This window comes from Protopterus annectens, chromosome 14.part0 (assembly GCF_019279795.1).
Source record: "Protopterus annectens isolate FY-2018-M chromosome 14.part0, PAN1.0, whole genome shotgun sequence".
NCBI lineage: Eukaryota > Metazoa > Chordata > Ceratodontiformes > Protopteridae > Protopterus > Protopterus annectens.
Window position 1 is genome coordinate 952,643,906 of NC_056748.1, and position 22,567 is coordinate 952,666,472.

Below are 22,567 nucleotides of genomic sequence, written 5' to 3' on the forward strand. Positions count from 1 at the left end.
ATACATTATTAACAAATGAGATATTAGTTATTTTATTATGAGTATTCTCTATTGTCAAAATATATCTAACAGTAATCCATTCTGGAAATACACATTTATTTCTTTCATATTATAGCATGATAAAGATGAATCATTATTTACTTCTGATGGACCTATATTGCTTTTAACCATTGATTATAAATGTTTTATGCTAACAGAATAAAACATGTTCTTCCTTTGTTAGCAGATGAGGACCAAACTAGTTTTATATTAATCTCATAATAATATTAAAAAAATTACATTGATAGGTTATGCTAATAATAAAGATAAAGAGTTATTGATAATTAGTTTAGATTTAAATAATGCTTTTGTTTCTGTAGATTGGTTCTATTTATTTTCCTTATTGGAAACATGTATGTTTTTAGACAACTCATTAATTATATTTATCAAAACATTTCTGCATTTATTAAATTATGTTCATTCATTTCAACCAGTTAAAATTTCTAAAGGCACTAAAGATTATCCATTATCTCCCTTATTATTTGCTTTGGTGATTGAACCTTTAGCTAATTTTATAAAATAAAATGCTTATAATATATGATTTAAAATAAATAATCAATATATTCTTCTAGAATCCATCTTTTTGCAGATGAATTTTTAATTACAATAGATAACACTGATATGTCTCTTGTTTCCTTAATTACATCATTACATTTTTGAATGTGTATCAGGAGTACATTTTAATAGCAGTAAGACAAATATGTTATTAATTAATAAAGAATTAAATGAATCAATATAAAAGTTTGAAATTTAACTGTGATTAAAAAAAGCAAATGAAATGCTTAGGTGTTACATTGCCACATTAATGTAATAAATATCATTGATAAAGTATAACAGCATTTTAGATTTTACTAATTTGCTAATGAACACATGGCATAAAATGTTCTTCTTAATAGAAGACAGATTGTTACTAAGATGATTGTATTACCAAATGTATTATACATTATTTAGTCAACTTCTCTTTTCCTTCCTAAAGAATTCATTAATCAATTTAGTGATTAACTTTTAAAATGTCTTTTGTTCCTACATCAACCAAGACTGGCCTGAGGTCATCATATAAGAGATTGGCTGAATGGCTGAGAGTGATTTCTGGATATAGAATTATATGATTTATTTTCCATCATCAAAACAGTAGTCTTATGGTTAAATTCTAATCATTCTGCTACAATGGAAAAAATAATAATAAAACCCAACATCTTTAAACAGTTGTTAAAGAAATAGTTTAATAAAAATGTAAATAACATCCCTGATTATTTTAATTATATTTGGAAATTCATTTTAATAATCTTAAAAGCTTGTTTGTTTAAATATATGTATATATCTGATATTTCTTATAGCCTTCACGGTAGATTATATTTACACCCCATTTCTTTCTAAAAACTAGGTTTTAAAAGAAATCAAAGTCTGATTTTTGGCATCAAATGAATGGAGAAATAATACTTACCTCTGACTTTATAATGAGTAAATATGATAGAGATATGAGCAACTGGTTACCTATAGAGATAAATGGGTAATTTATTAATTATAAAATTGATTTAATGCATAATATAAGGAATACATTTCAAACTTTATTTGATTTTCTTATTCATCTTGATTTAAATTATATACACACACACACACACACACACACACACACACACACACACACACACATATATATATATATATATATATATATATAAATACACACACACACACACACATATATATATATATATATATATATATATATATATATATATATATATATATATATATATATAGGGTCCCCATTATATTGCAGAAAATTTCAAAGTTCGAATGTCATATGATCGACACCATATGTTCGAACTTTGAAAAGTTCAAAGGTGAAAAGCAACGGCTCTGTACACCCAGAATGGGAACATTTCCATTTTCTGCACTGAAGTGTGGTCTCGGAGTTGGTATATTTAAGTAGGGTAGTGTTGGGGGAGCAGAGGGCTTGGCCCCCTGCTCACAGCATTAAGGTAAGTTTTTTTTTTACTTTTTTATTATATATTCGAGGTTTCAAGTTTCGCTGTCATACATACGAGGTTCAAAATTTTGAAGCTTTGAATATATAATATAGACCCTATATATATATATATATATATATATATATATATATATATATATATATATATATATATATATATTTCAGAAGCTCAACCTTTTCAATGGGGATCGACATACAGTGCAGAACGGGAGATTTCCCTTTCTGCACAGTGCGATCTCGAAGTTGGAATAAATAAGTAGCGGGGGGTGTGGGGGGTGCAGGGGGGCTTGCTCCCCTGCAGAAACATTGTTTTGTGTTTTGCTGTTTTTTTTCTTTCCCTTACAGAAGGTCGAGCTTCTGAAATTTGAGCATATGCCTTCGGCCATATGCATTTCGAGATTTCAGCCATTTGACCTTCTGAAGAGGAACTATATATATATATATATATATATATATATATATATATATATATATATAAAATAGAGTCAGTAAGCAAAATACCAAGTCACTGAGGTGGAGCATTGGATTACAAGCATATGACATGAAGGTGCAACACTATAATGAGGTCAGTAATACTAATGCAGATGGACTGTCAAGAAGGGGTATAGATTGATACAGTTTCAGTCAGCCTCAGCCACTTCCCCTCTCTAGGAAATGGCACTAGTATCCAAAACTATACCAAATTACTATATGAACATTTATATAAATGCATGGAATCAGGAATACCTGGCAGGACTAAATTATTTTCTGCAAAGAAGAGTAAACCTTTCTGGTGGACATCTGCAATAAATAAACTCTATAACAAAAGAAATAAATTACTTTCCAGGACTAAGAAGAGCAGGTGCCTAATTGGACGCAATCTCTCTTTAGCCTAAACAAGCAAATAAGAGCACTAGTGAAATCCTCCAAAAGAAAAGTTGAGTCCAAATTGGTCACAACTACTGCAGACAATCATATGGCCTTTTTCACATATGTCTGTAATCTCAAAGGTAGCACCCAGATCTGTTCAGAACTGGTGGTCAAGGACACCACATATACAAATGCCATAGATATAGCAAACTTGCTGGCTGACAGATTCAGAGAAAATTTTACCCCAGTGTACCCCATCAGTAAATCAGGACATTGCCAGTACCTGTCCCCTTATCCTTATATTTAAGGATCAGGTCATCACTGCTCTCTCAAAGGAAAATAAATGCAGCCTCCATGGGACCCAGTAACATCCTAGGATGCATCCTACTGGAACTCAGGCAGGAACTTGCAGCACCATTAGGCATCCTGTTCAACCAAAGCCTGAGTACCAGATTTGTCCCTGCTGAGTGGAGGACAGCCACTGTCATCCCTTTACACAAAGCTGGAGTGTCCACTGATCTAGGAAATTATAGACCCATAACCAGCCTGATCTGTAAAGCCATGGAACAGATTAACATGGACCTCAATAACAAGGACATTGGCAACCTCCAAACATTCGATCCCACACAGTTTGGTTTCATCAAGGGAAGGTCATGTCTTTTAAATTTGGTCAACTTTTTTTGAGACTGTCACCAAAGCCATGGACGAGGGGAAGACAGTGCACACCACCTACCATGACCTGGCCAAAGCCTTCAACACTAATGCCCACTCAGGCATAATAGATAAACTCTCTCAACTAGGCATCAATCCATATGTTACCAGATGGGTATCTAAATGGCTCACTGATAGAACCCACCTGGTAAAAATAGGGGAAGCCACCTCAAGCAGTATACCTGTATCAAGTGGTCTTAGGGCTTCTGTTATTTGGGATATACTTTTCTGAGGTGCATGCCAAAACCAGTGGGCTACGGCTGACCAAGTTTGCAGATGACTGTAAGCTGGGCACTGTCATCAATGCCCCTAGTGACATGGACATCCTTCAAGAGGGTTTCACACAAAGAAATGACTGGTGCCAGACACATGGCCTCAAGCTGAATTAAAAAAAATGCATCCTCATCCCCTTTGGGGAAAGTGATGTCCCCACAAATGATCACATTAATAATGTGCTAAGCACGCAGTCAGTCATGAGGGATTTGGGCACCCAGATTGATAGTAACCTAACTTTTGACCACCATCTTGCTTCCATTGTATGAAAAGCTTTCTACGTGGCCCACCTCATAAGTAATGGTATCTCATCTAGGGACAAGGAGGTCATAACATCCCTCTATTCTTCCCTTATAAGATCCATTATTGAGTACAATGCCCCATTTGGCATGTACCTCGCAAAGCACAAGCAGCAGCTGGAGAGACCACATCCTCACCAGGAGAATCCAGGGCCTCAAAAATCTTCCATACACAGATAGGCTAAAAGCACTATCCTTCTACTCTGTTTCATACATTCATCAGAGGTGACCTTGATCTGGCAGACAAGGTGATCTCGGACCCTGCCTTGATGGGACTGCTGCTATCTACAAGTCAAGCTCCACTTGAGTAACTCACACACATGGCCTCAACCTGGTCTGTGACATCAATAGGAATTGTTGTAGGGAAAGCTTTGTGTCCCAGAGGTTCCCCCACCTGTGGTATAGACTGCCTCTCCACGTCAACCAAAGTACCTCTTTACCCCTTTTTAAGCTCAACCTGGATAACTGGATGGGAAATAGAAAATACATCCCTGGGATTCCACTGTTGTCCCTGGCATCAGGTGCTGATTTGTCTATACATGGGCTAAACCCTTGGCTAGGCTTATAAGGGCCTCAGGGCTAATAGCTAAGTAACTTTATATGATCCTGTGATCCTATGATCCAGGGTCACTTGAAAGTCTAGACTGAGTGAAAGGGGAACAAATGTGAGGATGTTGCATATTGTTATCTGTGCTTGCATGACTGGCTGCAGTTTTGTAAATAATTGTAAATAATTGTAAATTACCTTGTGTTACATATGCCAACATGACTAGCTATAATTTTGTAAATAATTTTATGTCTTTTGATTATCACTTTGATTTATGCAAGATGTACTAATGTCAAACAGTGTTCTGGCTGACCAAATGTACATTTTTTAAAGAGAATTCTGAATTTATGTTATGCCAGAGTCAGCTGACCTAGATGTGATGTCACTGTGTGTCAGAGCTGAGAGAATAGAATCTTCAATGCAGCTACTTATTTACTTTTCAAAGTCTGATATGAGAGAGTACAATTCTCATAGCAGCTTCCTGTTACTTTTAAAATAATCTGTTATAAAATCAGGTTCTGAGTCAGTTATTCAGTTATTGTTCAGTAGTTGTTTTCCAGGCTGTTCAACACTAGTATTCCAGTTGTTTCCAGAGTAGTTGTTTCAGTCACTGGGGACAGTCAACAGCCTAGAGTGTGGACATAGTTCCTCATCTTTCTTTGCAGAAGTAGTTATAATCTTGCCTTGCTGAGTTATTTAAATTAGATACAGACAGTTATCTTCAGATAGTCAAGGAACTACAGCTAGTTAGTTAGAGGTTTTCCAAAATCATTGTGAGATATATCTTACAGTATTATTTTCATATTTCCTGTGTGTGAAACTCTATTGTTTATTGGAATCAGTTATTCAGTATTTACATGTTTTAAATCTTTTTATTTATTATTAAATGTTTTACTACCTCTCATTGTGGCTAGTTATTTAGTAAATATTTTTAATAACTTGAGTGTCTTTATGCTTATTGTGATAACAACAGGGCCACTCCAAAATGCTTTACTGCTTGGGATACATGCTACCATTGGTTTCAATATCTATTTTACCCAATATAATTGTATACCCCTTTTGAAGGGCATTGAGGTATCTGACTGGTGGCAGCCATCAGCTTTTATTTTGTGACAAAGAAACAAAGCTGGCAAATCTGTGTCAATCTTTCCCAAGAGTGTGTATGTGTGAATATCAGACATTTAAGAGTGAGTGTATCAGATTAGAATTGGGACACAGTGGTTAGTGTAGAAGACTCATTTAGGGACCTGTTCTCAGTGTACCCTTAGGGGGAAATTGTATATTTCTTTCCCTGATTTTAGTGATACTCCCTTACTGGAGACAGGGGTAAGAACTGAGACTCTTTAGTTACTGCCAGGGTGAAGAGCATCTATCACATAGATAATGAAAAAAGATGAATATTAACATCACCAATGAAAACTGCATCTTCCTTATACTCGAAATTATTGTCATGGAAATTTGTACATGAGTTTTTTATTACCTCTCATAAAATGGAACCCATGTATAAAAATGTGGTTAGAGATGCAAGTCTGTGCTCAAACATGAGTTTCAATGTGTGGTTTTGAACGTGATATCATAAAACCTTTTTGGAAATAAATTAATAGCTTTCAACAAGCTTCTTTGACAGACAATTTTAGTTTAACTAAAACATTAGTTTTATTTAACTCATTTACTCCAGAGGAGCTCTTTAGAGTTTGTACTCTAACTCCCAGTAGATGTGGCCTGTGCCTTTTTAAAAAAACAAGTTATTGCCTAACAGTTTAAACAAATATTTCAAGAACCATATATGTTATTAGAAAACTGCAAACAGCAAACTGTTCAGCACAAAATAATCTTTATAATTATTGCAATCATTTGATTGAAGGTATAAAATGGATTTATAAGGCATGATAACTACAGTTAAATAATGTATAAGCAACTTGGATTTATAAGGCATGATAACAACAGTTATATAATGTATAAGCAACTTATTATATCTCAGTAACCATTCAAGCCATGCACATACTGCCAGCTGCATTATCTTCATAAACCATGTGGGGCTAAGTAGCTTTGTCAGCATCACTTGGTTGCTGAGATATTTACAGAACTATGAAAATTACTAAAATACAAATAAATAGTATGCAAATAATATTCAACATTTCTTTTATCTGCTCTAGACAGAGTTCAGTTATAAATGCGGCTGTGTTTGCCATTTTGTTTTAAGATTACATTTTCTAATACTTTGTATGTAGCATGGGTTTGGAATTATTAAAGCAAATATGAGCAAACAATAATTAGCAGCTAGAGCTATCAGCAGGATGTAACTGTAGAAAACCCTGGAGATGTTGCTGTATTGTAATAAGTTAGTGTGCCAATTCCTGGAAATGTTGTCAGTAAGCAATTGTCGCTTCTCATGAGTTTGTTGTCTACTGATAGCAAAGTTATTGCAATATACTGGAAGAAAGAAATGATTCTCTCATTTAAAGAATGTATAAATATGGCTAATACTCTATGTCAAAATAAGCTAATCTCTAGTAAAATGAGAACAGATGGAATTATTTTATTTATTTTCCTAGAAAAGTATTGATCTAGGATACTTATAACAAAGGACATTTATTTATTAAACATTTACATCTTTCTATAAATGGGAATGAAGTATATGTCAAGTAATTGATGTAGACACTATTGTAAATAGTTATTTTGTATGCTGTTTACTTTAATTGATAATATATTGTTTCATTGTGTACATTCCAACTAGGAGGGCTAATGTAATCTAGTTTCTAAACTGATTTTAAATTGTATAAAAGAAAAGTAAATCTGCAGTATATTTTGTGAGATATAAAGCTATACCAATAATGGAGAGGTTGACAGTATTCATAAAAGAAGTACCTACAATGCAACTTTGCATAGTATTTTGGTTGTCTTTCATGACACCTGTGAAAGGTATTTTATTCAATTCCTTATCGTAAACCTATCAGTAAGGTGTTTAATTTAAAAACTTATGAAAAACATGAAAAGCTTGATATGTTGAGAATTATGAAAGCTGACACAGGGAATGGTACTGTTTTGATGGATGTGGATATGTGTAATGATTGTATATCTGAGTTATTGTCTGACAGTAGCTGCTAGAAAGTGGTCACAAAGTATTTTGTGATTGATTATTTAAATCATTCCCTCCAGTACAGCTCTTTTGAGTGAGTACCTTTATCTCCCAGTGGGTGTGGCTTGAGTCTTTAAAAAGAATGAAGTTATCACCTTACAGTTCAAACAAATATTCATATCTCTGGAACCATAAGTGTTACTAGAAAACTGTAAATGGTAAAACTATTCAGGATAAATGAATCTTTATGTTGGTGGCATTCATTCAGTTTGTTGCTTTAAACTGGATTTTATAAGCCAAAATAAAGGTAGTGAATATTCATTTTGTATCTCAGTAACTATTCAAGCAATACACATACTGCCAGCAGGATTTTCTTTGTACAGCTGTGAGCTTTCATATATCCAATATATTTAGAGAAATATGAAAATTATTACAATACAAACAGTATAGAAATAATCAATATATCATTAGCTGCATTAGACAGAGATCAAATATCAATACAATTGTGTTTGCTGTTATGCATGCTTTAAGATAAAATTTTATGATACCTTCCATATAGCATGGTTTTGGAATTATTAATACAAATATGAACAACCAATAGTTGACACCTAGAGGTGTCAGTAGGAGTTAACTGCAAAAATGTCTGGATATGCATTCAGCTGTAATGAGTTAAAAAAAGTTGACCAATGTTTATTGGATTTTTTTATGTTTATAGGTAAATAATAGGTTAGCCATCCTTGCAGGTCATTTTAAGCCTATACAATTTCCTTCAAAGGTAGGACTCAAACCTTGTCTATACTGCGTCTGTGAGGTATGCAACATTACGCCTAGTCAGGAGTACATAGTTTTTCAGTATATGATTTTTTCTTTAAAAAAAGACCACTCTAAGGTAGGTAAAATATTTGATGTCCCTTAGATTTACAAAATCAATAAGAATCCACCTTCCCAGCCTATAATGGCAGCATATAACAGTAAAATAGACTTTATAGCCGTATACTTGGGTGCAGTCTTAACTACAGTGGTGGAGCATTCTGCTTCTTATTTGCTAGATTCCTAGTTATGTTTGGATTTATTCACAAGCTATATATTTTTCTGGTTCAGAAACTGTATTAGTAACTCTTGATGCAGTTTCTTTATACACATCTATTAAACAATTTGTGGGTGTTGATTGTGTTAGATCATATTTAAGTTAATTTGCTGACTCTGACAATGTCAAGATTAACACTTTATGTTTGTTATCAGACATTGTACTTAATATTTTTTTATGCTTCAGGATAAAATTTCCCACCAACTCTGGTGGTGCTGCAGTGGGTGCTGGGCTGGCATCAATTTTTACTAATCTTGTTATGATTAGGTAGAAGCATGATTTTCTGATGGCACATCCTTTATTCAAACAGGTTTATTTTTACAAAAGACACATTGCTCACAATAATTTGATTTTCATTTGGAGCAGTTTGTTGTTTGTCTTTTCAACTTTTCCAGGTTAGGGGTCGTCACAGCAGAACTCCGGTCCACTAATGATTGGCAGTCGATTTTTATGGTGCCAAATTGCAAGTCCGACCCCCAACATTTAGCGAAGGCACACCCATTCACGCATGTCTTTCGGAGGCCACTCGACTGTGGGGAGGACATGCAGACTACACACAGAAGGCACTCCAGCTGAGAATCGAACAGGAGAACCTCTTGCTGTGAAGCAACAGTGCTACTGCTGTACCACCGCGGCTTGCACTATTGATAATTTGAAAAGACTTTTTGGCTTTCACATTGGAAGAAGTAGGTAAATTGTAATTACAATGGATGTACATGATAAACAATTTTATACTGATATTTTCAGAAAAGAGACACTTGTTAGAAAATATTTGCACCACAGTAGCCAGCACATGTCATTCATGAAGTGTAATGTTGTCAGAGGACAATTTGTAAGACTTTGCATTTAATAAGGGAAGACATCAACTTTCATACACAATTTTCAGTTTTGATAAACATGTTTTCTGCAAGAGGTTATTTTCCTGACAGAGTTGCCAAAATTGCTGATGAAATCATTCTCAATAGCTGGATGAAATTCCATCCATTTTTATTAATGGGTATGATTTTGATAAACATAAGGCAACTGATTTTATGAATTCATTTGCAGTTCCTATTACTATAGATATGGTGGCATTCAAGGAAAACTAAATGATAATTGGACAAGTATAATTGTCAATATTGAATTAACTAATGTTATTGGAGCAAGGTTTACCTTTCCTTACAAAAACCTGAGCAATATGAAAAGTTTAGTTGAGAAATACATAGATATTTTAAAATTCAATAATATCTGGTTAAAGAAGGAAAATGATATTACTTCCTGTTTGTTATTCTGTATATATATTTTTATCAGCCATATAAAGATATTTCTATCTATTTAAATAAGAGGTTCAAGTAGTATTTTATTTTTATTTATTAATATAATTTTATGTATTGACTTCTAATAGGATGTATATGAAGTATTAACCAATAAGAGTATTTATATTAATAATAACACCATTTATGTATAACTCAATGCTGGGGAATCCAGTACCTCTTTCACCCCAACAACTTATTCATTTCAATATTCCCAATTGTTTTCACTACTGAATGTTTGAGTGACTTTGATGTTAGTAAAATGTTAGAATTTAAAAAGGGTAATTTGTTGTACTGGAATCAGTTTTTATCTACAAATAAGTTTCATTCAGCTGATTATTTAATAGCAAGATTTAGTTTACAAAATTGTATTTGTCTTGATATCCAAACCTGTAAAGAATTATTTCAAAACAAAATTATAATATCATTAGAAACACATGGCAAAATTATACCTAAGGTTGAATGGTAGAAACAAAATAGAGGTAAGGCTCCAGGCTTCTTCAATTTGTTTTATTACTGAAGTAATAAAACAAATTGAAGAAGCTTGGAACCTTACCTCTATTTTGTTTCTACTGTTCAACCTAAGATATATCTTTTATTGAGGTACCTGGTAGCTGTTGAGACTGTTTTGTATAAAATTATACCTAAAACCGTAGACATTATCTCTTCTTTTAATACTGGTTCCCTCAGAGGCACCTCATTCATAGCCATTGTGAGGATTGGGGAGAGATGGGCGAAGGCTGCCAGCCTAGACAAATAGAATTTAATATATAATTCTATCAACTGTATAAATCAATATAAAATACATTCTTGTGTTTATAAATGTAAGAAAACACTGTGAAATGTGGAACTGCAAAATATGTGACAACATTACACTCTACTGGCCCAGTGAAGCATGTTGTAGCCTTTCATGTTAGAATTTGGCCCGAGGGCAGCTGGATAAAGATTTCAGGCCCATTGTTTTAAGGCTAAAGTTTATGACTAGAATTTAGATGTGGAAGGTGCCTTATTGCTTTAGTTTCTGTTAGTATATACATGTGAAATGTCTTGTATCATTATAAGTTTCTGATGAGGTGTTAGATTGCTAAATAATGCAGTTTGTGGCCTGAGTACACAGACCAGGTGTTAAGATGATGCAATATGAATACTGGGAAAACCTGTCAAAAATGATGTCATTTTGGGAGGGCCTTAGAGACATGTTTGTTAGTAATGTTTAAATACTATTTCTCACACGAGACCTGGAGCATTTTGATCTTGGACATCTAACTTACCAGCACTGCCTATGCTTTTCATGTATGTAAGTGGGATTGTAGCAATATGTCTTCTCTAAGATTAGCTAAAGATTAGAAAGTTAGATTAAGTATCTTTCTGTGTAATCAGATCTTTCCTACAATATTATTATACGTTTCTGTGTGATCTGTGAACTCTTAGATATCTCTGTGGTGTAGTAGATTTGTCTTGTGTTTTAATTATTTATTATTAAATATTTTTAAAACCTTCTACCTGTGACTGGTTTGTGTAGAGATGAAGTATGCTTTAGAGTACATTATATATTTATAGAGTTTACTGTCTAAGCCCTTCCAATAAGCCTTAGACTGTATAGTCACATTATCATTGGATATTAATATTGCATAGTAATAATTCTGCACCCTTTTAAGGGCCTTTTAGTAGTTGATATTATTAACTGGGTGGTGGCAGTAACTACTACCATATAGTCTGGGTAAAGGGACACAGCTGGAGAATCTGTGTCAGCCTTCCCCAGGAGTGGCTGTAAAGTGTATAAATACTTATCTCCAAGTGTTCCACGTGTGTGTGTGTGTGTGTGTGTGTGTGTGTGTTGTGTCAGCTACTTAGGCAGGGACACAAAGCACTGGCTGGACAGAGAGGGTACTGGAGGTTCTAGCTTGCCCAGTTAGGCTGAGACCTGGACCCTATAGCTGTGCCAGTGGGGAGTCTTATTGAGGACCTGGTGAGCAAGGGAGCAGCCAGCCTCAGACTGATTGTGATCTCTGTGTGCACTTAAGGGAAATTGTACTATACTGTGTGTATTAATTATCCTTTCCTGTTCTAGGGGACGACCTCCCTGGTGTTAGTGGTGAGGATTGAGGCTCCTTGATTGCTGGGTCAGGGCACGGTCATCACACGTGTTTGGCAGTGGTGGGATCTACTTCACATACTAATTGGCTTGTAGTGGTGTGGGGTAGAGTGAATTCCGGTAGCTTATGTACAGTGATCTCTAAAAGTGTTTTATACTCTAAAACAGCCACGTAGTGTATACCAAGAGTTCAGATCACAACTGTTTATTTCTTTTGTTAGCTTAGTGTTAGTCAGGGTGAGAAGACAGCATGTCAGCACAAGAGTATGGAAAGCTGAAAAGGAGCCAGCTGGCGGTGATGTGCCAGGCTAGAGGGCTGGTGCATGGAAACTTGACTAAGGCAGACCTGATTGCAGCCTTGGTTACAGCTGCATCAGAAAACAGCAGCCTGGAGGATAATCAGACTGACAGTGGAGATACAATATTCTCGGAGAATGGACAGCTCAACCTTTCTGCAGTGGACTTAAAAATCCAGCTGGAGCTAAAGAGATTTGAGTTGGAGGCCAGGCTTATGGAACTGGAAGCAGCCAAGAGAATGAGGAGCCTAGAAGCTGAAAAACAGGAATGGCAGAGAAAGCATGAGAGGGAAATGCTGACTCTTTGCCAGAGTCATGGAGGTAATGGGGATGGGAGTAACCGGACCCCAGAAGCACAAAAGGTCAGTACATTTCTTCCACAGTTTAAAGAGGGGGATAATTTTTGATAGCTTCATTCATATGTTTGAGCAGGCATATAAACAGTATGAAGTTGACCAAAGGCTCTGGGTACTGTTCCTGACCCCCTTACTCCATGGTAAAGCTGTAACTTCTTTAGCAAAAATGCATGACACTGACTGTTTTGATTATACTGCTGTAAAAATACATTTGTTAGAATGTTTTAAGCTAACACCTGAAATGTATAGGAAAAAGTGTTGTGAGCATAGACGCAAGGCAGATGAAAATGTATGTGAATATGTTGTTGAACTGAGCACTTATTTTCATAGCTGGGTGAGTGGATGTCAGGTCACCACTTTTGAAGGGCTGGCAGACCTTTTGGTAAGGGAACAAGCCCTTAGCACTTTGCCTGAGGACATGAGGATCTGGTTAGCTGATAGACAATGTGCTACTTCAGAGGAGTTGAGGAAGAAGGGAGACCTATACCTAGCAAGCAGGGCAGCCTTGCACAGGAAAGGGACCCCCAGTACTGCTCATGGGTCTAAAGGAACCCATAGTGGGCAGCACAGACTGTCCCAACAGAATCTGCCAGTAGCAGGGGAAGCCACTAGTCCAGGTATATGTCCAGGAGCTAGGGTTAAATGTTTTGAATGCAACCAGTGGGGCCATGTGGCATACAGGAGTCCACAGAGGAAAGGTGGGGAACCAAAGGTGCGAGAACCAGTAAGTGGGAAAGACAAAATGCCAATAGTAGGTTGTCTTGAGACAACAGGTGTATGGAACTACCATCCTGCAGTTGTCCTGAGAGGGAAGGATTTGGATGAGGCAGTACCATGTACTTATGCAGTTAAATGCAGTGAGGTTAGGAGACAAGTATGTGGGGCTGGTAGCCTAAGGGAGACCCAGACAGACTGCATACTTGCTGCCAGGACTGCTGAGGTGGTTACTTCAGGGAGTGAGCTATGCTGTAGCAGTGAAACTGAATGTGAGCCACAGCTGCTTGTGGGTACTGATGTTCCCTTGGACAGGGTAACTGCAAAGGTAGAGGTGAGTAGTAGTACCCAGGCTGACAGCGAGGCACCGCTGTCAGAGGATGCCAGACTTCCAGTGGAAGGAGAGCTGGGAAGGGTTACAAGGAGAGACTTGAGACAAGCTCAGCTCTCAGACCCTACATTGCAAGGCCTGAGGCAGGTAGCTAGGGAGGCACCTGATTCTCAAGGGAAGGGGGAATCTGTATACTGGAACAAAGGTTTACTGTACAGAGAGTGGACCCCTGAGGGAGGGCTAGAAGGGGAGAGAGTACAGCAGTTGGTAGTGCCTAGAGCTTACCATCTGGCGCTTCTAGCCATAGCCCATGATATTCCCTTTGCAGGCCATGTGGACATAAAATGTACAAAGAGGCATATTATGCAAAACTTCTATTGGCATGGAATTTCCAGAGATGTAACAGGGTACTGCAGGACCTGTGAGCAGTGCCAAAAGGTAGGCAAGGCAGGAGACAAGGTGAGAGCTCCTTTGATGCTTTTGCCTGTGATTGAGGAGCCATTTCAGAGGGTAGCTATGGATATTGTGGGTCCTCTGAGTACCTCAAGTTCCACAGGGAAAAAGTGTATCCTAGTGATTGCAGATTATGCTACACGATACCCTGAGGCAGTGGCTTTGTCCTCCATTGAGCCATTGTTCTTCAACTATATCCTGGTTCTTCCACCCCTGAACAGAATACCATAGATAACTTGCCCCTCTGTTTCTTTTCTGATAGTTAGTTATCTTACCTTTTTATTCACATACTTTACCTGCTTATATTGCTTTCACAGCTGCAGTGGCTGATACCTTTTCAGCTGTTGGTTCTTCCTTCTGTACTTAGCCTCCTGTTATTCCCCTGCCCACCATTCTATCTCCCCACCTCTCTACCCCTCTGACCTCACCTGTATTTATTCCCCGCCCTTCACCTGCCCTCCCCCTAGTCTACATATAGAGGATTTGGCTTGTGGCACCATTTTTAAATTAGGGATAAGATGCCCCTGTGCTGGTCCTGCGGTAGTGCTGCTCGTTCTTCGCCGCCTGGTAAGTTAGCTCACTGTGGTTAATTGTATCTTGGTTGACTGGCTTATTCATGGTTTTATGTGTTCAAACTTGTGTATCCAGACTTTAGCCACTAAAGTGATTGTTGTACTTTTCTGCGATGCCTGTCGTCCATACCTGGCGACTTCTGAGCCCTTGACATAACCATTCACACAAGTGCCTGCATAAACGCAAACGCAAGCAGGTTTCAAGTAGACTTGGCCCCACAGTGTGTATGATATCTGTCAACCACTCTACAGCGACTCTCTGGGCATTTCTTCTCAATTCTAAATTGCCTAGTTATGACTTGTGTGCTCAAACCTGTGTATCCAAACCATAGCCGCTAAAGTGATCGTTATACTGCTCCGCACTGCCTGTCGTCCTCATTTCGGTGACTTCTGAGCCCCTGACATAACCATTCTCACAAGTGCTTGCATAAAAGCAATTGCAAGCAAGTTCCACGTAGATTTAACCCCACAGTGCTTATGATACCAGTCAGCCATACTACGGTGACTTTCTGAGCCACGTGCACTACCTTTTACTCCTTTCAGCTAACAGAAAAGCCTTCATAGATGCATGTGATACCTTCGCCCTCACAACGGAAATTTACTGGTCTATGTACATATTCTCTCTCTCCCTTATACTAAAATAGAAGCAAGCACAAGTGTGTACGCCACCAAAATGACTATACAACACTACAAAACTAAGCGGACCCTATTAGAAGGAGTGAGCGATTTTCCCTCACCCCTTCCAACCATACTATCCTTCACGTAGACCTTGCAACACAGTGTTGCTGCAATACAACTGATGAAAAGGCATATTCTGATGTCTGGAGCATTTCTGCTTCACTAAGGCACTGTGAATCTGGCCTGCTTTGTATATCTTCCATATATAACATTGGTTATGCTATGCGCTATTTATTATCTAGTGAAATATATTGCCTGTTATTTGATCACTTTACTGAGTATCAAAGCCAGTCTCAATGCTTAGATAGCCCTGCCTCATCATATTTGTACTAGCTTGCACTGTATTATGCTGTGTCTTATCTATAGTGCTGCATACTGCTTTTAATCTGTGTTTTGTAAGTGCTTAATCTACCCACACCTTATTACTGTTGTAGAGCTGCTTTTGTAGATGCAACTATATTTGTAATCCTGTTCTGTTTCATACGTAACCTGCATATATATTGTAGAGCTATTTTATATTTCGTAGAAGCAACTGTATTTTTTACCCTGTACTTACTATACTTTAAACTGCAAATATCTACCTTCTGTACCTCTGCTGCCTCTACTACTATTCTCCTTCACTGCTAACCCCCTATACCTTCCCTCCTTCAGTCCCTATTTCTTCGAACCCCCTATCTCCCTTCAAATTCACCCTTTTCATTCTACTTCATCTCTGTGGTATATTTTACAGCTCTCTAACTCCCTACTGTATTACCTCTCTCCCTTACCCTTTCTGCATTGTATTACCTACTACTCCTCTATCCTATCTCTTCCCCACTCCTTGCATACTCTCCATTGTACTCCCTCTTCTATTCACTTGTAACCATAACCTCCTATTAATCCTAATCCTAGATTATCTTTTCCTCTCATTTTACAGTTCCTCACCAGAAAACTCTCTCCAGGAGCTCCCCCCATTCATCACAAGCCTAAGGAATACCTACCGCCAATACCCATGACTCTTCTCTGGAAGTTGCTGGTTATTGTTGGACTAAAGAAATACTACTGAAGACTGCCCCTGAGTAACTTTTGGGAATGTAGGTAGCCTAACACCAACTACTGTCTTTGCAAACTACCTACTTAACGTTTGTATTTTCCTATAACTTCCCTTATAAGTGAGCCAGCAGCCTACCGTAGATCACAAGACCTTACTCCCCTCCTCTGGTCAACTGAGTCCTACATATTTCCCTCCGTACAGGTTAAGTGTCCTCCACCCCCTTTTCAGCCTGCCTATCTCTATTTCACCACTAGGTGGCAGCACCTACCATCCATAGGGCAATATATCTTTTACTTTTATTTGGCTCCCCTCCTAAGTAGCTGCCTAGGTATCTCTCGAGCCATTGTTCTCCAACTATATCCTGGTTCTTCCACCCCTGAACAGAATACCATAGATAACTTGCCCCTCTGTTTCTTTTCTGATAGTTAGTTATCTTACCTTTTTATTCACATACTTTACCTGCTTATATTGCTTTCACAGCTGCAGTGGCTGATACTTTTTCAGCTGCTGGTTCTTCCTTCTGTTCTTCCCTGCTCCGATCGCCCTACGGGCTCACTCCGCTCCCCTACCCTACCCCCAAATCCCACCCACCCCCACCACATCCATACTAATACCCACATAACCACACCTACTTCCTCTCCCACACCTCCACCCCTTCCTCCTTTATTTCCCTCCCTGCACAACTTTCCTCCACCACATATCCCATTAACCCTTTCTATACACCACACATCCCTAATCTCTCTTACTACTAACCATAAATATCCCAAAAAAACCCAAACATGCATCCAAAGTATACACTCTTCTCCATTCAAATACTTCACTTACTTTACCTAACCTTCATCTACTACCTTACCCAGCCTAACAAGCTATCTCACTCCCCACTTTATCACACAACCTCTCTCCACTTACTTCACCCCTACTCAGTCATACCAATATCTCCTACACTTTACCCTATCAAACCCAATCTCTGCTTTCACTTCAAACTTATTTCACTAAAAACTACTACCCACACCCTACTAAACATATCTCCTACAACCTCTACTATTTATGACAAAAAACACAATAACCCATACTATACAATAGAAATTCTAATATCTCTACTTTTAGCTGGGGATGTACATCCTAACCCAGGCCCAAACACCTCCCCCCCTTCTTCAAAATCCATTCGATTAGCATCCCTGAACGCACAAAGCTTAGCGAACAAAGCTCCAAACCTTCAAGCCTGGTTACACTATAATAAACCAGATATCTTAGGCATATCTGAAACCTGGTTAAAACCACATATAAAAGATGTGGAGATAATTCCTGCCAACTACTCCATTATCAGAGCAGACAGAACCCAGTGAAAAGGAGGTGGTGTAGCTCTACTATACTCATCCTCCCTATCCATTACTCCTTACAATAAAGCTATTCCTCAATTCAACAATGCAGAATTAATAATTGGCCTACTTCGATTAAATAAACACAGAAATATATGCATAGCCTCATTCTACATTCCCACAGGCGACAATATCCCCACACTGGAAGATATCCTCTCCTGGTTCTCTTCCAATATTTCTAATGAAACCATCATCATGGGAGACACTAACATCAGTTGGTCCACCATTCAATCCCATACCCCCTCCATTAACATCAACCTGTATAACTTCACTCAACTCATCAACTCCACTACTAGGCCCTCTAAAGACTTCTCTTCTGGCAGTACTATAGATTGGATATTAGTCTCTCACCCCCACAATTACCCTGATAGTGGAATTCTTCCTGACTCCCTAAGTGACCACCTTCCCATCTTTGCCACACACCTCTCTTCTTCCCTACAAGTTTCTCATAACTACATCACTTTCAGAGACCAAAAAAACTTCAACCCAGAAGCCTTCTCTAACTCCCTAAAATGCCTTAACTGGTACCCACTAAAAACTCTTCCCCTGGAAAGTGCCATCACTCACTTTAATTCCACTTTCTTAAACCTGTTAGATACACATGCTCCCTTAAAAACCAGAAGAATAAAAAACAAAACTACCCCTTGGCTAACTAAAAATACACTAACAACCATGTGACTAAGAGATAAAGCCTGAGCACACTATCTGAAGCACAAATCTACCACTACTCTTAATGACTACAAAACTCTTCATAACTCAGTAAAAAAGCTTATCACAGCAGACCGACACAACTATCACTCTTCTCTTCAAAGTAAATACAAAAATGACCCACAAAACTTCTGGAGAGGTATAACCTCCCTCTTAAAACCCGGTACAACTGAAAACCCAAACCCCAACCCAAGCATACAAGACAATGACCTTGCCACCGAGTTTAACTCTTTTTTCACTGACTGCATTTCCAAACTAACCTCTTCCTTCTCCTCCAACCATCCACCTCCAACTTCCTCCTCTCCCCCCCACTCCTCCTCCTTCTCCACTCTGTCATCCTACTATCTCCCAACCACTTAGATTCTCCCTGGAACCAATCCCTACTTCCACTATCAAAAAACTCCTGAAAAAGCTAAAACCTTGCACCAACGCCCCTGATAACATCCCCTCACACTTCCTCAGTATAGCTGCAGATGCTATCACCCTGCCAATTAGTATCCTAATCAACCGCTCCATCCAAGAAAGTCACGTTCCTCAAATCTGGAAAAAGGCTTATATAATTCCCTGCCATAAAGGAGGAAATAATACTAGCGTTACCAACTTCCGCCCCATTGCTATCCTCTCCTATTTCAAAAATTCTAGAGAAATGTATTCACCTTCAACTCCTTCCCTACTTACTAGACAACAACCTACTAACTTCTACTCAACACGGCTTCCGTCCCAATCACAGCACTATGACAGCCCTCCTATCATTCCTCGAAAATGTGAACAAGGCTAGAGACTCTGGCCTCACTGTATCTACCATTCTACTTGATCTCTCCAAAGCTTTTGACACTATCTCCCATAACTTACTTCTAACTAAACTCTCCAAGCTAAACCTTCACCTTCTGCTCTAAATTGGTTCACCAGCTGTCTCTCAGACAGGCATCAAGCTGTTAAGTGGAAAAATCCATCTCCTCTTTCCTTAATAGCCCCACAGGTGTTCCACAAGGTTCCATATTAGGACCCCTTCTCTTTAATATCTTTGTAAATGACTACTATCACTCTATCCCCTATGCTAACATCATCCAATATGCAGATGATTCTACAATCATCTGTGCTTCATCTTCCATTTCAACTCTCCAAAAGCTGACTCAAGATGCCTTCTCCACCACAGAACAGTGGATGAAAGGCAACCATCTTGCACTTAATGCAGCTAAATCAAAACTAATGATATTCACCCCCTCTAAAACCAACACACTGGATCAACAACCATTCTCCATCACCAGTCAAAATAATAACCCACTTGAACTGGTAACTGAAGCCAAGCTTCTAGGAGTCCAAATTGATAATAACCTTACTTTCAAGTCCCATTTACTACAAAACATTAAAGAAACCCACCAAAAACTAGGCCTGCTGTATTGACACAAACAATTCCTCTCACCTACTACCAAACTCACTCTCTCTACCACATTTCTCTTACCCTCCCTCCTTTATGGTGCCCCTCTCTTAACTAATCTACAATCAGCTCTCAAAACAAAACTTTCAACCTGTTATAATAAAATAGCCAATTTTGCCACTAGCAATAAATCTTCAACCCATCACTGTGCACCACTCCACAAACTAAATTGGCTTGAACTTCCCAACTACCTCTCCTACACTCAACTAAAATTTGCACACAAACTCATTTTTCAACCATCCCTCTGTCCCTCCCTGTCCACTACCTTTAAAATTCATCATGCTCAAAGACTTCTTAGATCTACTAATCAAAACCTAATAGAAGTCTATAGACCCCATTGCCCCCCAGGACAAAACCTCCTCTCCTTTTCACTAGCACGCCTATGGAACTCCCTCCCACCCTCCATTCGTACCATCACTAGCCTTCCTACCTTTAAAAAATCACTCCACTCCTACCTATCATCCACATGGGAATGCTCCTGCTCCTACCCCACATAATCTTTCTATACTCTCTACTGTATTCCACCTTTTACTCTCTACCTCAGACAGTAATCTATTCCTTAATAGTTCCTATCCTCCTGAAAGCCTTATGCACCTATCTACTCACTTCCTTATCCTTGTGCCTATGATATAATTTGATTTCAACTTTAATATGTTTTATTATTTAATTGTATTAATGCTTAACTTTACTCATTGTAATTACTGTTCCTCGTGATGTCAAGTACAATAATTTGGATGTAAATCTCTATAATATGTAACCTGCATATAACTCTCTATAATATGTAATCTGTAATGGAGCTTTTCTCCCCAAAACTCCATTGAAAACAGGTTCTCTTGGCCCAATGGACTATCCTGGTTAACCAACAGCAAATAAATAAATAAATAAAATGCTTTGCTAGATATGTTCAGCAGGGTAGGTTTCCCAAAGGAAATACTGTCTGACAGAGATGCCAGTTTTATGTCAGACCTGCTGGCTTGTCTGTGGAAGTCCTGTGGGGTGAAGCACATGAAGACCACCCCCTACCATCCCCAGACTAATGGTCTTGTTGAGAGTTTAAACTCTGCAATCAAGTCCATGCTATGGGCATTTGCAGATCAGTTTAAGAGGGAGTGGGACAAATGTTTGCCCCATCTGTTGTTTGCTTACAGAGAGGTTCCCCAGGAATCCACAGGTTTTTCACCCTTTGAGTTGCTGTATGGGCATAGGGTGAGGAGACCTCTAGATTTAATTTGAGATGAGTGAGAAGGTGAGTGTGAGTCTCACAAGGAGTCTGTTGTGGCATATGTCCTGAACCTCAGGACAAGGCTCAGGGAACTCATGGGCCTGGCCCAGGAGAACCTGGCAGAAGCCCAACAACAGAAAAAGGTGTGGTATGACAGGAATGCTCGAGCTAGAAAGTATGCTGTAGGGCAGCAAGTGATGGTTCTCATTCCTGTCAGACACAACAAGTTGCAGACAGCTTGGGAGGGACCCTACAAGGTGGTAAGAAAGGTAAGTGAGGTTAACTACATGGTGGAAGTGCCTGGCAGATGGCAGGGGCACAAAATGTACCATGTTAACATGAAACCTTACCATGATAGGGAGGCCCTTGTGCTGAACATTTGCAGTAGATTGCAGGAAGAGTCTGAGAGAGATCTTGGGAGTGATCTCCTCAGTGAGGCTCAGGCTGACACCTCAGTGGAAGGGGTAGCAATGTCCCAGCAGCTATCTCCTACCCAGGTCTGAGAAATCTGAGCAGTGTTGCAGGAGTTTGGGGGCATGTTCACCGGGAAACCAGGGAGTACCCACCTGGTGCAGCACCAGGTGGATACAGGACCCCATAGGCCTATTAGGCAGGCCCCTTATAGGGTGCCTGAGAGAGTCAAACAGACTCTGAGGGAGCAGGTACAGAAGATGTTGGAACTTGGGGTGATTCAAGAGTCCAACAGTCCCTGGGCCTCACCAGTGGCATTGGTGCCAAAGAAGGATAGCAGCAACATGTTCTATGTGGATTGCAGGAAATTAAATAGTCACACAGAGTCGGATGCTTACCCCATGCCTAGGACAGATGAGGCCCTATAGCAGCTGGGTGGGCTAAGTATCTTACAACCATTGATCTTACCAAGGGTTACTGGCAGGTGCCCTTGACTCCCAGTGCTAGAGAGAAGTCAGCCTTTGTGACTCCTTTTGGCTTGTATGAGTTCACAAAGATGCCCTTTGGAATGAAGAATGCCCCAACGACTTTCCAGAGGCTGGTCAATCATATCTTAGTAGGAGCAGGAGGGTTTGCCCTTGCTTACATGGATGATATTGCTATCTACAGCCATTCCTGGCAAGAGCACCTTCAGCATGTCATGGAGGTGCTG